The following is a 20,094-nucleotide window of genomic DNA, read 5'->3' as shown; positions in this document are numbered from 1 at the left end:
CCATCCCACCTGATACTACAGTCCAGAAAGTGCTGTGATAGCTCTCTAGCTTTTCAAATTGGATCTGATTTCCTGGGATCAAATTCCAGACGTGACTTTGCAGTTTGCCATCTGCCTGGTTGGGGTGGGCTGAGGGAGCTTCTTCCATGTTTTTCATCAGATATATCTTCTTTGACACTGTTACATTTTATTCCATGTCTACTTGTTGATATTCTCCTCTAATGGCAGGATACATTTTTTTGGTCTATAGAATAATTTTAAGACCCAAACAAATAACTGTAGCTTAAAAATTACTTCAAGTAATTTCCTTGATAATATTTCAATAGCTTGGAGGATTACAAAAAGAGAAGTACCCATTTTCTTGTGATTTAAAAGGAGAAATTTAAACCAAGAGGCTTTTAGATTGTGAAGATAACAATTTTACAAACACTACCAGGGTTATGGGAACAATGAGGTCTGATTCATAGAATAGCTTTCTCTGACATTTATTCTTGTCTTTCTATGATAGATACATATTAACATATAGTTATTCTCTTTGAAAAAGTATATTCTTTTCTTTTAAAATGTATGTGGCTTTTCAAATACAAATTACATAACCTTGTGTCTATTATAAAACATGATTCCTGAAATAGTTTTACTTTTAAGTACAGTATTTAGAATCTTCTGATCAATAGCATATTTCAAGCCTTTAGTACAACCTGATTTTCTCCTATCAAATCATAGATGTAGTTTTCTATGGTAGAGACTACTTGATTTCAGGTCTATTGTAGCAAACTAATCAATCAATATTTCAAAGCTGAGGCTTTTATAATGAGATTCTATATGAGTATTGATTTCAGTTTCTATATTAACATAGAGAACAAGCATTCTCAAACTTAGGCAATTCAAAATACTGCTCTTAAGGAAGATGTTTGAAAGTTTAATGCTTTTCCTAAAGAACTTTTGTAATAAATCACAAGCTACCTAGCCCACTCACACAAGCCTACTCCTACCAGGGATAGAAACACTGTTCTAATGGGGGCTGTGACCTCCTCATTCACCGAAACCTCCTTAATTTCTGATGCTGTTTGAGTTTCTATGGCACTGGGGGACATTTTACAAGGCTGATAGACTGTGGGTAAGTGCATAGGAAGAGAGAGACAACATTGCAGGTCGGCGCAGGTGAGGTTCATGTTTAGAAGTTTCAGTGATCTCAGAGTTGTTACCATGAATGCACAAACAGAAGGAAGTTGCTGCTTTCAGGGTCTTCAGGATCTGTGTTGGTGTTCCTCCCCTTGGCATAGAACTTCAGGCTCTGTGGGATCAACACTGAAACAGTGCGTATGGCTTCTCTTGGTCTTCTTTGTGATAACTGCTATTGTATGTATGGCATCTTTGCCACTGAGAATAAGGATTCAGTGTTAACTAGGATTTAGATGCACCTTTTACATGCTTTAAAGCTTTGTTGCTCCAGGCATTGAACTTTTCCTTTGCTTTTATCTGTTTATCTTCTTTTTCTCTTCCTTTATTTTTATAAATTAGTTTATATGTAAATAACAGTCATGAGTCCTATGATATCAGTTCTTCCCAAATACATATACACAACCTATCTCAAATAAAAATAGCAAACATGGAGAACTTTCACATATATATGTATGTTGCATTTTATTGCTAGCATGTGTATGTGTATACAACATATATGTACAGCTGCATATGTGTATGCATGGGTCTATGTGAAGACCACAGGTCCATGCCCAGTGTCCTCCTTCACTGTTCTCCACTGTGTTTTTATGACAGACTCCCTCATTGCCCTGGAGCTCTCCACTTCATCTAGATTAGTACGTGGGTCAGCTCAGGGACCCTTGGGTTGTAGTTTCTAGTCCAGAACTACAGATGCACACCACACTGCCCAGGCTCTTACATGAGTGCCATAGATCCAAATTCACATCCCCACCCTTGTGTAGCAAGGACTTTATTCACTCAGCCATCTCCCTACCTCAGACTTGGCAGAAACCTAAGCCACAATATGGGAAAGAATATATGCTCTCAGTTTAATGATGAACTTTTAGGTATAACACCAAAAGTATCATCCATGAAAGAAAAACTCCTTATTAGAACTTCCTCAAAAACGTCTGCTTTGTGAACATGACTGTTGAGGAAATTACAAGAAGTCATGGACTGGGCCAAAATTTTATAAAATACATATGAAAACAGGATGGAATCTGAAACATACAAAATCAACCTAAAATCTGACAATGAGAAAACAAACCAGTTAAAAGGCAGATAAGTGATCTGAATAGACATTTTAGCACAAGAGATGTACACGGGAAATAAACGTATGACAGCAGGCTCACTCTCATATGTCATTAGCAGTTTTCAGTTTTAAAGTCATGAACTTCTGCTATATTGTCATCACACTGGCTGTCTTACTGCTGTCCTAATGGCTAAACATTGTCAGGGTTAAATGCCAGCAGAGATGTGGAGCAATAAAAGCTCTTGTTCATTGCCGGTTGAAAGGTTTTCATATAAAACTGAACATAATCTTGCATAATCCAGTAGAAATGCTTCTGAGTATTGACTTAAATGAGCTTAATAGTATCCACAGAGAAGCTTTCACAAGAACGTCTGTGGAAGCTTTAGTCATAATTGTTGAAAAGTGGCGGCAGTTGGAATTTCCTTTAATAGGAGGCTCGATAACTAAATCTTGATACATTCATAACATGGGCTCTTATTTAGTGATAAAAATTGATCTATTTAGATTTGGGAAGCAGTCTGGAGAAGTCTTAGCGAGTATTCCCAGCTGCAAATAAGCCAGCGGTAAGAGGCCGTATGTACTGAGTACAGCCCTAGTGTGTGACAGTGAGAAAAGCAGACAGTGTGAAGGACCCAAGAGAGAGGATGAACGTCAAGCCTTGGTCATGGCCTTGGTCAGGCACTGAGGTTGCTCTGCATCATGCTGTAACGTGAGGTCTGCACCATTATAGATTTGGCAAAGCCTGTAGAAGTGTGTGGTACAATAAGAAAATCTAGTTGAAACAGCTCATTATATTTCAGCATTTATCACTTATAATAAACTACCACGCCAACCAATGTTAACAGTTGTGGCAGCTTTGGGCCAAGAAAAGGAAGTAAATATTTTGATGATTATTATTATTTAAAACTTAAAACTGCAGTACAGAAAAGTAGTAACAAACTCACTCTGAAATGCTTAGGAAAAGAAAAAAACAGGAAGCAGCAGTTAACACTCTTGTAAAACAATAGGCTAATGGTGAGTTACTCTTTCCATGGTTAGTGAGGTCAGTTATTTCCTATTTCATAGCTTTTCTTTTAAAAATAGGTTTTTCTATTCATTCCCTCTTTTCTTTTTTAAAATTTTATTTAATTTTTTTTTATAGTCCAGATTTTATCCCTGTCTCGGTCCACCCTCTGACTGTTCCACATCCCATACCTTCTTTCCCTGTCCTCCTGTTTCCACGAGAATGTCCCCCCAACTCCCACCCCACCCAACCTCCCTACTCCCTGGGGCCTCCAGGCTCTTGAGAGTTAGGTGCATCATCTCTGACTGAACCCAGGCTCAGAAGTCCTCTGCTGTATATGTGTTGGGGGCCTCATATCAGCTGGTGTATGCTGCCTGGTTGGTAGCCCAGTTTCTGAGAGATCTTAGGGGTCGAGGTTAGTTGAGGCTGCTGGTCCTCCTACAGGGCTGCCTTTTAAGTTTATGGTAAATATTAAGAGGAAGAAATTGGAAATTTTGGATCAGAGATATTGTAACTGAAATGCATTTTAGAAAGATCTCAATTGCCATGCAGCAACCCAACAAACATGACTAGACAGCAGGGACAGAAGCTGAAAATGGAAGTCAGCTCATGTCTCCAGACAAGGCACAGAGGTCTTTGTGCTCTGGTTGCTCTGCTCCACTTGCTTCTTGCTCTTGTTTTCCTCATGTGCTAAGTGATGGCCAACAGTTGGAACTGTGCAGCCAGGCTTTCAGGGTTGACATTCTGATGCCATCCCTTCCTAGCACAGAGATGGAAGCATGTATTGAATCTACTCACAGCTCAGTAGTTAGATGCACATAATAATGGCTACATCTAAGAAGTGTGAGGATTATATAAACCAACTCACTGGAAGTATGGCATGTGGAGCCTGCGACAGAGTAAGCGGTGGGCGTATGTTCTTGACCCTATTGACCTTAGGGTGTTAGTGAGAATTTCATCACTCTAGAGGCATTGGCACAATGCAGTGTGACAGAGGCAGCTTTGAAGCCTTGCTAGGGGTGAGCCTACTGTAGACGGTGATCTATCTCTTTCATACTGCAGCTGTATTGTTTAAACTCTTAATAAAAACTGTACTCAGTTCTAGAGTACAATGTCTGCATGCTGGCTTCTGGAATTGTTATGGGTATACAATTTTCCTTTATTTTATGTTATTTCACTCCAAGTTCATATTTTCCTGAAGGCAAATAGTTATAATTTCAAAAAAGTAACTGTTTATTATTATAAATTATGTAATTTATTACATTTTATTAAGATTCAGATTTCAGCACGTGTTTTGTAGAGATTGTATGTGTTGTATGATGTTATTTTGCAGTTTAAATGTGATATCTACTTTTCTAGTTTTTTTCCCTTTTCCATCATCACATCTGTGTACACACGCACACACACACACACACACACATGCATACACACACTCACATGTCTTACCATTCCTACATATCCTGATGTACACACATAGAGACTTTCAGCTCTTGGAGGAGAGCTACAAACCTTATTGAAAGGGCCAACATGCCCAGAGTATATGCAACTTCCTCTCCCGTCTTCCTTACCTCAGACATTATTGCTTTTGCTCCTTGCTCATTGTTTTAGTTATGTAAAACATTTAAATACTTGCTATTTTAATAAATCATAGTGAGCTCATTATGTTTTGAAAGTCAAACATAGGTCAAAGCTGCTGTTTTTTTTTTTAACTAACTTTTACTTTTCAGGTTTATTTTCTTTACATGAAAAAACCCTCACACTGTTTGTGATATATATATCTGATAATTGGCACTTAGTAAAAGGGCAGTATAGAGACTCAAGTCAAATTGCCCTGGGTAGATTAGAAGAGCCATGTAGCTATATACACCATATACTATTGTTAGCCTCATCTCCAGGCTAATATTTTCAAATGGGGAAAAGATAAAATATACATTGTCAATAGCTATAGATTTGACTTAATAAATCCTAAACTCACACTAGAAAATATTTTAATTACGTCTCTTAAAATATCAAATAGGCATTGTTTGAGCATTTAAATATTTTGCATAATGACATTTATTTTCTATGCCCACATTCTTATTCCTTTGTAGCAGAGGCACAACATGGTTAAAAAAAACCATGCTAATGATCTTTAGCAACCCACAGTAGTCTGTGAGTCTATCTGCAGGTGACTCTTGAGTACTGCTCTGAACTGCTAAACTGTATTGCCTCCCACCATCAGTAAAATGCCCATTTCCCCACCTGAAATTGCCTTGCAAGCTATAGAGAAATACCTCATCCATCTGCAAAGGAACAACCAACCACATTTATTTTTAGAAATAAGGGAGGGAGTTGTTTTGCTCTATACATAGACTCTACAAGTAGAGCAGTTGTATAACATGGTCTATCTGTGTAAATTACACTTTCTCCATGGTTCATTTAACTACTTGAATTTGGTACATTTCCTTTCAACCCGAAGCACATCTGATGCAGATTTCTTGGGATGCTCACGCTCTATCTGGGTTCTAGATGCCACAGACCTCGTTTCCAGGTGCATGCACAATTGTCCCATCCTCTATAAGTTTCACTTTCCTTTTTCACTGGGAAAAAAATAATATGAGAAAACATGTATTGTACTTTTTATTGTTATTATTGTAACTAACTTATTGTTCATGGAGGGACTGTAAGTCAGTTAACTCACTGATGTGTAAAGTTCTAAACTGACAGGTTGAGAAGCAGTTAGAACCAAGTGTCTTAGCTTATGCAACCAAGTTCCAAGTGAACTGTTCCTGTTTGAAAATACACACTTCATACCTTTTTTCCCCTTTGAAAAGGAAATGCTTGTGTGTTTTTCAAGTCAAATGAAGCCTTCTTTTCATAGCTTGTGCTTAAATATTACAATTTCAAGTTGGGGTGTAAAATCAGTCGTTCTTTGTACAGTAGTTAAATATTAGGAAATGACTTGATTTCATAACCTTTTAAAATTAAGTAAGAAACTAACAGGAGGTTAAAATTGTTACAATTCACACAATTCTTGAGGATTTACGAACTTTAGAATAAAAACATTTTTATATTCTTTGTTCAAGACCCTGCTTACTCTAATACAGTGGTTTTCAACCTGTGTATCGTGACCCCTTTGGGTGTTATGTATCACATATCCTGCATATCAGATATTTACATTATGATTCATAACAGTAGCAAAATTACAGCTATGAAGTAGCAACGGAATAATTTTATGATTGGGGGTCACTATAACATGAGGAACTCTATTAATGGGTTGCAACATTAAGAAGATTGAGAATCATTGCTCTAATAACTAACGTTTATATCTGTAGTCTTGAGTATCACATTTAAAACAGAATAAAACAACAGAATAATATTATTAAATGTTTGCTTAGTCAACAAAAAGAATAGCTTAGCTCAAGGTCTTTTAAGATTAAAAGCATGATGTTAAATATGGATTTCTGTCACCATTCCTTCTCCATTAAAATCTATATATGCTAAGTAACATATATGTTTCACTTTATGCTAAATCACTGTATGTGATTTCCACTTATACTACTTATGGATTTTTAATTTAAAAATATAGCTTTCATAGTAGCAAATATGTTATTCACTATAGTATTATCTTTACTATCTTGGAAAATATGCATCTCACATAAAGAAATTTAAAATTATGTTTAATATACCTTTTGTGAAATTTGAAAAGCTACAGGCAAATAATTCCTATCTTATTTTGGGCCTCTCTTAAGCACATGAACAACTGAAGTGGGAGATGCAATTTATTGCATCAGTCTCAGTTTCTAGACAGTATGTTGATTAAATCAATTAATTAGTAGGTGGACACAGAGAAGATAGGACGAGGATTAAAGTTGTGCCCTCTATCATTATGATATGCTTTTCCTGTATTTTATTTGGCTTACCTGTATATTTAAGAAGTGTTTTTTGTTTTATACTCCTTTCTTTACTTCTTTCGCACATGACAAACTGAAGTCATACACTCATTTATTCACTCAACAGATATCTTCAAATACATTTTTGGCCAGGCACTATATTAAACACAGGGTTACAGCAGTATGTGGTGCATTTTCTTTAATAAAACAAAATTCTGATTGTGTGTGGGTGGGATAGCAGAGAATCAGTTAATAAAGCAATAAATGTAGTACTTACTAGACTTTTAATCTGCAGTGAAGGCTATTAAAGCAGAATCACAGGGATGGAGAGTAGGCATATTGTACTATTCTCTGGGTAGCAGTGAAAAATATCTAATGAAGGGTAATACACTGCAAATAGAGATCATGCAAATTGAACTCACAATCCATGTGTATGTCAGTACAAGATCATTATAGGCAGCAGTTTTGAAATGATCATACTTCCTGTACTGGAAGAATGGAGAAAATGGAGTAAGTGAAGGATATGGCAGGAAAGGTTGGATGGGTGTTTGAGGACAGTTTCTGTGAGTTCACTTTGATCTTGAATGAGATGGAAAGCTCAGAGGATTTCATGTATTAGGGTGACATCACCTGCTTATGATTTAAAGAGAACATTATTTCTTTTAGCCTCGTGGAAACATTAAGTATACAAAGACAAGAGTATAGGACACCAAATAAGCAGGGCCATAACTTTCTCACAACACATATGATTAAAACACTAAATGTATAAAACAAAGAAAAGGTATTAAAGGCTGCAAAGGAGAAATACCATGTCACATATAAAAGCAGACTCATTAGAACAACACTTTACACTTCAATGGGGACTCTTAAAGCCAGAATGGTCTGGACAGGTGTTCTACTAACTCTGAGAGACTACAGATGGCATCCCAGACTATAATACCAACAACTATATATTACAGTTGATGAAGAAATAAAAGCATTCTGCGATAAAATGAAATTTAAACAATTTCTATCATGGATTTAGATCTAAAAAAGGCATTAGTAGAAGGTTAAGTTCTGTACCAAACTATACCCAAGCAGACACAAAGAATAAACAATTCCAGGACAGTTAAGCAAAGGAAGAGGAAGAAAATCCCAGACCATAACACCCACAATAATGAGACTCAATAAGCAGTATCCATTAATAAGTCTCAATATTATTTCTCTCAATTTCCCAGTAAAAAGACACAGTCTAAGAGATTAGGTTGGAAAACAGGCTTCATCTTTCTGCTGCATTTAAGAACCATACCTTGCCATCAAGGATAGACATCACTTCAGGTTAAAAGATGAAAAAGGGTATTGCAAACAAATGGACCCAAAAGCCAGATGGTGTAGCAATTTCAGTGTCAGATGTAATAGACAGAAAATCATGTAGAGAGGACATTACAACGTAAGCATTTATGGACCAAACACTAGGACACTCAAGTTTATAAAAGAAATACTACAACAGCTTAACTTACAGATTGACTCCCACACAATGATGGTGGATGACTTCAGCACTTTACTGTCACCAATGGGCAGGTCATCCAGACAAAGATAGAGAAAAGATGGAAGTAAATAATGTCATAAATCAAATGTACCTAGCAGATACTTACAGAACATTCCATCCAAAGACTAAAGGATAAGCTTCCTTCTCAGACACTCATACAACTTTCTCCAAAATTGTCCACACATTAGAACACAAAGCAAATCTCAACAGGTACAACAAAATTAAGATGATGTCCTGTGTCACTTCTTATCATCACAGATTAAAACTGTATGCCAACAAGAATGGAAGCAGAAAGCATACAAACTCCTGGTTACTGAGCAACTTATTACTGGGTGAAACAGGGAAGACAGAAATCAAGAACAAAATTTAAAACTTTTTAGAATTGAATGAAAATGAAAGCACAAAAATAAAAACCCATGGGACACAATGAAGGTGGTTCTAAGAGGCAGGTGCATAGCATTAACTACATCTGAAAACTGGCAAGATCCCATGTTTTCATACCCATTCAATATTGAAATCTTAGAGAAATAAGAAAACTGAAGGAGACATATATATATGAAAAAGAAGAAATCAAAGTAGCTATTTTTGCAGATGACATGATTGTATAACACTCTACCAGGAAATGTCTGAAGCATAAATTATTCCAACAAAATAACAAGATACAAAATCAACACATAAAATTCAGTATCAAATGACATGCATACTGAGAATGAAATCAGAGAAAAAGCATATTTCATGTATGTATGTATGTATGTTTGTATATATGTATATATCTATATGTACATATATATGTATACATATACATGCATGTATTATGTATGTACATATGTATATATTTCTCTTTATATATACATATGTGTTTATACACATATGTATGTATGTATGTTTGGATAACTCTAACCAAGCAATGAAAGACTTATACAATATAAATTTTAAGGCCCTGAAGGGAGAACCTGAACAAGACACCAGAAAATGGAAATACCTCCCATGTTCATGCACTAGTAGGATTCATATTGTGAAAATAAAGGGAAAATGACCAAAATATGTTGCATAAAATACTTTTTAAAAAACATAGCATTAGTCTCCTAGGAATGTGTATAATGAAGGAATATATGTGGAAAAGAGAAAACTTGAAGTTTGGATTCTGCCAGTGTCTGGGGCTCAGAAGAATATCAGCTAACTAGAAATGGATACTGAGGAAATGTTACCAGTGAGGCTGAGGGAGAACCAAGAAAGATGAGAATTAATGGACTCTTCAATGCTGTGAATAAAATGATATAAGAAACTGGAAGAGTGATTGACTTGTCAAGTATTTTTTGAAATCTTCAGTGAGGTGCTGAATTAAGATGGAGTTTGAGACATGGCAGACATTGACTTCTTTATTATATGTGGGATGATAAAATGTAGCATCATAGACAATCTGGGTAGCTTACACGTTATTCCATGTAATGGATGTACTGATCGGCATTTCTCATATGACAGTCTCTTGCTTTCAGAACGTGTGTGTGTGATTGTGAAATAATGAGGTGTTCCACAGCATTTCAGCATCTCCTTGAATTTTATGCCTGTGAAGCTGCTTCTGTGGCCCCTGTTTCAGGCTTCTTTTCAGAATTGTGCGGTTTTTGTTTGTTTGTTTGTTTGTTTTTAAAGCCACACAATAAAAGACCCATAGTACTTGCAATTAAACTGCTAGTCATGTTTTGGTTTAAAAACTTTCCTTTTATGCTTTGGGAATACTTCCAACGTCAAACATTAATTCAAAATGTACTACGTGCCATTATTGATATGTTCTAAAATAAAGGATGCAGATCGTGGTGGTTTGAATGAGAATGGTTCTCATAGGCTCGTAAGTTTGAAAGCTTTATTCCCAGCTCCTGAAATCCTTTGGGAAGAATTAGGAGGTGTGGTCTTGTTGATGTAGGTGTGTCAACATGGGTAAGAATTGGGATTTCAAAAGTCTTGAACAATTCCCAGTGTTCTCTTGCTGTCTCCTATTTGGAATCCACATGTGATCACCTGACTGTTACTGCCACCACGACTTTGTTCTGCTATTGGGGATTCTAACTCTCTGGAGCCATAAGCCTAATTAACTATGTCTTTTATAAGTTCTCTTCATCACGATGTTTGTTCACAGAAATACAAAAGTAACTAAGATCCTGGTTCTGAAGAAAGGAATATGAAAGCAATTTCATTACCCACAGTATCAGTAGGATAAAGATTCTTCTCCCTTTTAGTAAAGATACCTTCTTTTTGTGAAAAGTTCTGTCACATATATATGTGACAGGCAAAACCATGATACTTCTCCAACATTACATTTCCTCATGTAGCATGATTTTAGTGTTCACATTACTATCTTCTCAGAGATTCATATTTATTCTACTCTTGTTAAAGGGCATGGACTATCACTGATAACCTATACATTTCCAGTTAGCGAAGAAAGGCTTCTAGCTAATTCATGTTTAAAGATTAAGCCAGGTATATCTGTCAAGTATTTATTCTTTGACACAGAAGGAATTTAGAAACTGAACATCCATGCTCTCTTTGGAATTCTGGGAATGGTAATAGCTCAATGCCCAAACAACGTCATTATTCAAATGAGAAGTCAAATGAAACTGGTTTTAATCCTATATTGAAGAATTAATACATAAAATCATTTTGATGTTCCTTTTGTAAAATACAGTATTGATAATATTTATTAGTGTGCCAGCTTTCTGTTAGTATAACAAAGTATCTGAACTAACCAACTTGAGAATTAGAGAACTTTATTTTGACTCAATTTCAGAGTATTCAGTATATAATCATTTGGGTTTGCTGCTTTCTGCCTTTGAATAGACACATATTATGTTAGGGAGCTTGTGATAGGTTGACTCATGCTGGTAGGAAATGAGGAGTGAGAAAGAATTGGGAGCAGGTACTCCATTCCCCCCACCCCCAGAGCACATCCTCAACTACCTAACCATGTCTCTACCACATTATGAATGAAACTGCTAAGATATTAGTGTATGCATCTTTAATTATGATCTTTTTCATGCCATCTTTATTTCAGCATTTCTTGTTTTATGTATCATTTTTATCTTTTATCTTATTTTCATTCATCGGCTCTGATTTTTAATTTTTAATTATTTTTATATACATTTTCTGTTTGATTATATTTGTTAAAGTTAAAAGCAGATGGTTAAGTATTAATTATAATTGAGTTCATTGTGAAGAATTATGTGGTAAGAGTAAACTCAGAATGAAAGATCTGGAATGTAACTGAAGAAATTTGCAATGTGGTGCAAGGAGGTAGTTGGCAATTATCAATGAAATAAGTGGTGATACATAGCACAGATAATGTGATTTACTAAAAAGTAGCAGATTTCATTATTTAAGTTATTATTTTTAGCATCCACAGTAGCCTCAAAGAGACAAACTTGGTAGAATTTCAACAATATCCCCTTTCTACTTCTGAGTATATGGGCCAATATTGGAGTGCAGATGAGCATCTGGAGGAGAGAAGGAAGCAAAGCATGGAGTACAGCCAGTGGACTGGGTCATCAGTTACCAAATGAACCAGGAGTTGGCTGAGTGTGTTTCTAAACTTCACATATTTGTTTGTCATTGTACATCTGGGGACTGGAAATGGTTCATCTCATATCTTCATGAATTTTGATAATATTGATAGATGAATAAATGTTTCTCATAAGCTCATCATTTGTGCTTCTACCACAACTCCTGTACTAGAGGATCCAGCCTTCTCTTTTGCTCTCCACAGACACATATATACATGCATCCAGGCAAGAAACTCATGACCATAAAAATGAATATTTAAAAATGAAAAGCTTATAAAAGTATCTATTTTTTTTTTTTTTTTTTTTAGGTTTTTCGAGACAGGGTTTCTCTGTGTAGCCCTGGCTGTCCTGGAACTCACTCTGTAGACCAGGCTAGCCTCGAACTCTCGAACTCAGAAATCCGCCTGCCTCTGCCTCCCAAGTGCTGGGATTAAAGGCGTGCGCCACCACTGCCCGGCTAAAGTATCTATTTTTATAAGATGTCATAGAAGCTGACCAATCAAAGGTTCAAGAAACAAGAAAGTGCCATAGATGTCTCTGGATTTGTCATGAAGAAGGCAGAAATGAAGCCAGACTGTAGGTTACCACTGGGGACAGAGGCATGAGGTGGAGGTCAGTTATGTACAAAGTCAGACAATATGAGTATTCTAGAAAAATGAAAAAAGAAAAGCTAGGAAAGGAGTTAGAGCAAAAAAAGGTGTTACCTTCTCAAAGAAACTAGTGAACATTTGAAGGAGTAAATAGTTTATGAAGAAGCTAGATATGAAGTAAACACAAACCATCAAGATGAAAAGATGCAACAACTCTCAGGAGTCGGGGCTTGATAGCTGGGAAGTTGGCTTTGCAAGGGACCAGAGCCACTTCTCGAGGAGAGGAGATTTTCAAAGGGAGGGTAAGAAAAATGATACAACCAATGCCAATTCCTTAGAGCTACTCAGCGAGAATTGCTTGGGGATGGATAATGACATGGGAGTAAGATTCCATATTGTTAGACTGTTAGAGTCTGAGGGTACCATTAAGATGTAAGCTCATAGAATGGCCTGCAGGGAGACCGACCTAATTGTAAAAACAAACAACAAAAATCCTAATAAAGATCTTTTGATATGCTGAAAAGTCTGCTACAAAGAGCCTTAAAATAAGTGTCAGTATAAATAGTTTACAGTTGTTTGTTTAGAACAAAGAGCTGATTGCACTGACTCAGGGCTGAAATTTTAGCAGAGGCCATGACTAACGTGAGGACAGCTTGGGATCTATACTTAGATCTTGTCTTAAAAACCACCAATAAATAAACAAATGAACAGACAAAGAAATAAATGCTAAATCCATACTTATTATGTAAACTGATAATATTTGTGTCCTGAGAGCATCCAGAGTAATTAAATAGGAAATTAATAGGTAGAAAGTAAATTAGGCTATTAGCTATCTGTAGAGTAGCAAATTAATTAGAGAAAATAAAAATAATTTAAATTCTATTTCAGAATCACCACAAAAGAAACAAAATCTAAATGATATGGAGAAAAATATTTTTATTCAGTATGAAAGACAAATGGTTACTATTTTTCTTTATAAAAATTCTGATATTTATGAAACAAAGTTATCACTAACTAAATGGAGACATAATGTGAATTAATTTATTTTAAAAGAAAAACAAATAGATGTTAATTAAAAAGAATAATAAATCTCATGTTACCTAAAACAAGTTAACACATAGACACTTTGGGGGTGGATTGATGGGCAGGGTCTTATATAGTCTAGGCTGGACTTGACCACAGATGTTTATTATCATGGACAGCATAAATACTTTAAAATGTTTTTAAAAGTAGTTTAAAGACTTAAAACTGTTGTCTAAATGTATATATATGTCTGTGCTCCTAGATTAGTGCAGCTCCCAGTCCTCATCAGAGACGTTTCTTTGTGCAGTAGATGGAGGTTTAAATAGAAATCCACAGCTAATCTAGTCGCAGGGGATAAATGTCTGGTTCATGCTGCACCACATGGGACATTACACCCTTCCCTAAATCTCAGGTCCATCTTGGAAAATGAGGAAGACGGAGTGAACAAGCCAGAGACTGGCAAGCACAGGACTGAATTGCTGTGCTGTACCATGAGCTCATGATACAGGCATGCGTATGACCTGCACCAGATCAAGCCGGTGAATATTCCACATGAATGGGTAGAAGACTATAATAGTTTCCTCTTCCTAACTGAAGAATAATGGATAATTGATGGCTTCCTGGTGAGGGAGATCAGGGTTATAATCCAAATTATTTTCATTTCCAGGAATAAAACAGATATATGCCTGAAAAGTTATTACTAGTAGTGATAATGCATAGTAGTAATAATTCATGTCCTATAAGTTAAAAGTGCGAGTCATGTGACTGTTTTAAAGGTTGTTATTTGATATTATTTTGGGGTGTGGGGTAGTAAAATATTCTTTGTGATAAGTTAACATTACTAATGCTTGTTCATGCAATATTAAGGGCAAGTAAACAGTCACCAATTACATATACATTAATAATATTGTGACTGTGACCCCTGTCGTCCTTAAAGAAGCATGTTGATATGAGTCCTTATAATAAGGAATATTTTAGTATGGAAAGTCAAGGGAAGCCTACCTGAATAACTAATGGTTGAATTCTGACCTGTGGGATGATGTTTTGGTGCTTGCTGGGGAGCATAGAGAGACCCGACATCAGGAAAAAGAGCACAGAAACAGCTGTCTTGTCCTTAGAGCCTATCTCTGGATTTTACCAGTGCTTGTGCTAATGTCATTTCAAATCAAGTTAGTGGAGATAACCCTCTTGGTATCTGTAGGAATTAGAATTCCTAGGTCTCATTAGAATTAATTTGAAAATTGTAATTCCTTAAAATGACATGAGAACATTTTTGTTAAAATGAGAGAACACTGTTATAAGTCACATTATAGAATATTTAACTCAAATTTTATACTGGATATTGAAGAAAAAAGTATAATCATTTGGATATTCTTTGCTCTTTTAGCTTTTTGTTTTTACTTAATTTTTTCAGAAACATGTGTATGTGTGTGTGTGTGTGTGTATAATTTGATTATATACCTTATGATCCCTTCTCTTTCCTTTCCTCTCACCAAACCCCTTCTTCCCAACAAGTCCCCCTCCTCCTTTCTTATCTTTGTGTGAGTGTGTGTGACTCACTGTATTCAATTATGGTTACTTGCATAAGCCCAAGTTGGTGTTATTTACATTAGCAAAGGCAAGTTACCAGTGGCTAAACTATGCAAGAATATTGCACCCTTCCACTAGCAGCCACTAATTGTCCCTTAGGTCCCCATGATCCCCTCCCACATCATGCTGACATAGTGATTGGTCCAATTGTGGGCACATCTGAGCAGGAAGCTACTGTCACTATGAATTCATGAGTGCAATAGCTATGTTAGAATACAATATTTGATAACACTCTTGGTGCCCAGCTCTTACATTGTTTCTGTCACCTGTTCCCTGAGGCTTGGAGGGTCAGCGGTTGGTAGATGATAAGAGTGTCCTGTCTAGGGTTCAAACTCAATAGTTCCTTTTCTTAGCACATTGACCAGTTATGAGTCTATATAGTAATTGTTGCCCACTGCAAAGAAAAGCTTCTGCGACAGCTGAGAGGCACACTAGTTATAAGCATAAATGTTTAAAGGAGAATGTGACATTATGTCCATGTAGGAAAAAAAATACCATGTAGGTTCTGCCCTAGGGCCTCTTTAACAGTGGTCTTATGACCATGTTTATAGTACCAGTTTTGAATTTCTCCCATGGGGTAAGAATAAAAACCTATGAGAATAAAATTAGTTATCATCCCTAGCAGCCAGGCCATGGTTGCAGCAGTGGACACCTCTTCTTCATAGACTGCTGTTGTAGTCTGTAGATGGCTAAGATCTTTTTGATGACTTTTCACCCTCTGGAACCTGTGTAGCGTTGTCTGGTAATATGAAAGCTAGCTAGCAGTAAGGAGCTTCTCAGCTCAGTTCTAGCTTTGTCCCTCCATGTTCTATATCGGAAGCATGTGGTGTCTTCAGCAATTAGGACCTTGTCGTCTAGTTTTGGTGGACAGTTGAATGCAATAGCAACTCTGTCTTACAAAGTTCCATGTATAATTTGTCTCATTTAAAATTACCAAGTTAGCCTTCCCATCTGATAGCAGCTTTTCAGTTTTTATATTTAGCACTTTAAATAAAATCACAGATTTCAAGTTAACACATAAGCATTCTAGAGAATCACAAAAATATATGAACTGAGACATTATACTGTTTTTCTTCATCATTTTCTTCACATATAACAGTTGAAACACATATTTCTTTGATTTTAATATTGGATCAGGATGATCTTTGCATATAATATCCATGTGCAAAGGGTAAGTATGCATGTCTACACTAGAGATGCTGAGATAAAGTAAAAAAAAAAAGAGATTTTGGCCATGTGTAGTCATAATATAAATCCTTACATTAAAATAGTTTTATTCATTTGTATTTTAAACTATTCTATTGGATGACAGACAATATCTTATGAATCAGCCAATTATTTTTCTTTAAAAGCACTCACTTGTTAATATATGTGAAAAATTGAGAAATGGACTTCTTTCTTTACATACACTCTCAATTTTATTCATTTCATTGCTGGGTAGGGGAAGGTAAATTATGCAATTTTCTTATAGCGAGAATTTCCAGGCACTGAAAATCTTTTGTTAATTTGAGTATGTATGAGCTCATATGGTTTTCATTATGATTGTATACTGATTGTTCAAATCTTTTGTTTCAGAAAAAGGATTTTAGTCCATTATTTTAATTTTTATGAATTTATCAAATAAAAATGATATCATCAAATAAAAGCAGTCTCCTCTCATTTCCTTTCTAATAATTACTTCTCAGAAAGATAATCCCCTTTTAAATTAAAGATACTATCCATGAATCTGAATAAAGTTCCTTGGCCTTTGTTTGATTTGTTGGATGCCTGGCTCTTCAGGGGCCACCCAGAGCACAGACTCATTTTTAGCTTTAGTGTCTGCCAAGTCAGCTTTTCAGCTCCCCGTGCTAACTGAATTTTATGTACAGACTATAAACTATATGTTGAATCTATTCAGATAAAATTTGTCAGTTTTTATGCTCTTTTACATAGGGTCTAATATTAACTTCCCACATTCACACACACTTAGTTTGATGCATTGTGAGGTTAGCTGGTAGTTTAATGGTTCCCGTGCTTTATGTCTTCCCAGCTGAGCATTAAGCTGTCTCTATCTAGTATTTTATTTTTTCATATACAACTTCACTAGAAAGACTATGTCAGTTGGCTAATTTGATTGAAATCAAGTGCCATAACTGTGTTCAGAAAGCAATTCCTCTTTGGCTAGACCCTATCATCCCGTGTGTGTTTGTGTGTGTGTGTGTGTACATGTATGTATGTATGTATGTATGTATGTATGTATGTATGTATCTTTATTTTACCTTTTTTCATGAGTTTAAATTAGGATTCATAATGCATATCTTGTATTTCTGTAAGGTTCAGTCATTCACTTGTCTAAGAGACTTCCTGGGAATTTCTGACACTGGGAAAAACAGATACAATGGCCAAACTGTTACCTCAAGAGTGGCAAAGAAGTTAACTCTTTAGAGTATAAGCCATCCAAATCACTGCTTTCATTCGAAACCAAGGCTAATTTAAACATATGACAAATAGTGACAACATTTGCTCTGACAATGAACCATATTTCTAATCTCTTTATTTTATGTGTGAGGGAAATTGCTATGCATTTGTTATTTTACAGAAGCTCTGAGTACATATAGAATGCCCTAACTCTGTGCATCTCTCTCTGTGGTAGCCAGTTCCATGGCAAGCTGTGCTAGCCAGGCAAGGGAGAAAACTTTGTTTGTTTGGATATTCCACTAGCTATGTAAAAGGCCAGATTCAAGTGCAAGCATCAGTGTGTCTTCACTAGAATATATTTCTAATTGACATCTGCTAATGACTATATGTAAGCCCTTTCTAAGTGCTTTACATATAGTAACCCGTTTGTTTTCACAGTTCTTTGAGATTTTGGTGTCACCCCCATTGAAGAAGATGAAGCACAGAGAAATGCTGTGAGGCTCTAAGGTAGCACAAGAATAATAGAGCCAGGGTTTGGACTTAGGCAACCTGGTGCAAGCTATGTTTAATCTCTGTGTTATGTTTCTTTTGGGGCTGAGAATGAGATATAAACCTGATGCATTAGGTCAAAAGAGGAGAATGGTGGTGAATGTCAAAATTTAAGAGTCCATGCTGCCCACAAGGGCACCATGGTTCTGACAGACAAACTACTCTTGGCTGCTGTAGCTTCCTGTACAGGGTGTAGTCTTGCTCTCTCTATGTTCAACTTGCAGATCAGGATGTAAGGCCTTAGTGATCCACCTCCATGTCTCCCCGCCTGATAACATGCTCCCTGACATGGCTGTGCACTCACCCTCTGAAACTATGAGCACACCCCCAATTAAATGCTTTCTTTTATTAGTTTTCTTGGTCATAGTGTCTCTTCACAGCAGCAGAAAAGTAACTGAGACAACCATGGCCACTAAAATATATTTGTCTTCGTTTTTTCAGAGGTGAAAATGGAAGCCTCAGGGAAGTGGAGTCACTTGTACAAAATTCCAGAGCTAGGAAACATTAAATGTGTGATTACACATCATCTCCACTGAACTTTCCCCTATCGCTACTGTCGTTTTATATTCAATTACTAATGAAATATAAATATCATTTCAAAGGAAGAAAAACCTGTAACAGCAAAGGGCTATCACATGCTCGTTAGAGGATGTGCCTAAAGCAGGTACTGGACTACAGCTTGTGCCAATAGTAAAATAATGGGATCTCTTTCCTGTTACCTCTGTCATCTCCTTTACCTCACTATGGACACTTTATCCTGAGAACTGAAGGTCCACACATCATTCCATTCCTCCCATTCCTTCCTAGTTGCTTTGGCTTACATCCAAACACACACCCTTGCCTTCTTCATTTCAAAGGCTGTAATCTCAGGTTCTGCATTTCAATCAAAGTAAATATAGTTCTAATGCAAGTATTGCTGTGCATTTTCTCAGGCTAACCTGTGGTTTTAAAGACGTGGGCAGCCATGTTGATAGAGTCTGTGAATGTCATCACCCATTAGCATAAATCCTAGCTTATAATTATCTCTAACTACCATCTACCAAAAAGGCAAGATGAAATAGAATTTTTCTTACACAAGATATCCTGGCAAGTAAGTTTTGCTGCTATCTATACATGAAAATATATCTCTATTTGCTTAAGGTCATACTGTTCCCTCTAAGAATGCAATTATACCCACTCGTAACATTTATATGTGCTCTGAGGATAATCAAGGTGCCAACATATTCTGTATGATGATAGAAATCTCTTTTCTCTTTTCCCCATTGGAAACACAGCCTTACTGTATGACCTAGGCATCCCCTCCTCATGAGCTCACATTAAAGGTACATGTTTCTTTCTGTGATTAAATCAGGATAAGACAGATTAAATTCCATGAATCAATAGTGCTAATTCGTTCACACTGGGAAATCCTTCTCTGTAGTTACTGTCTGAGAAGTATCCAGTCATCTCAGTATAGCCCAGGCATCAGTATGCTTTGGAAGACTTTTCTAATTCCAATTGAGAATTCACTCATCTATTTTTGTTTATCTCTGGCACCTTAGATCTTGGAAGAGACCCCAGCTGTTGATCTCCTCCTGCTTCTGCTTCTGTTTCTAGGTGGTTCTCAGCCTTCCAGAGCACTAGATGGTAAGGGCGATGGATAAAACAGGTGGAACAAGATGTGATTTCCTTTGTGTACTCTGGTTCTGGTCAAACTAGATTAATTAGAATTATAAACTTTGTGATGCTCAGATACAGCTTGACCTTTTTTTTTTATAG

General features: G+C 36.3%; 1 protein-coding gene across 1 annotated transcript in view; it reads left to right on the top strand.

Moving 5' to 3' along the window:
* Macrod2 (mono-ADP ribosylhydrolase 2) overlaps nt 1-20,094 on the top strand; it is a 1,849,434-nt gene that overhangs the window by 153,555 nt on the left and 1,675,785 nt on the right. The window lies entirely within an intron of this gene.

The sequence above is a fragment of the Grammomys surdaster genome, unplaced genomic scaffold (assembly GCF_004785775.1).
Source record: "Grammomys surdaster isolate TR1022 unplaced genomic scaffold, NIH_TR_1.0 129, whole genome shotgun sequence".
Classification (NCBI taxonomy): domain Eukaryota; kingdom Metazoa; phylum Chordata; class Mammalia; order Rodentia; family Muridae; genus Grammomys; species Grammomys surdaster.
The sequence above is the reverse complement of the archived record's forward strand: the minus strand, read 5'-3'. Positions and strand labels throughout refer to the sequence as shown.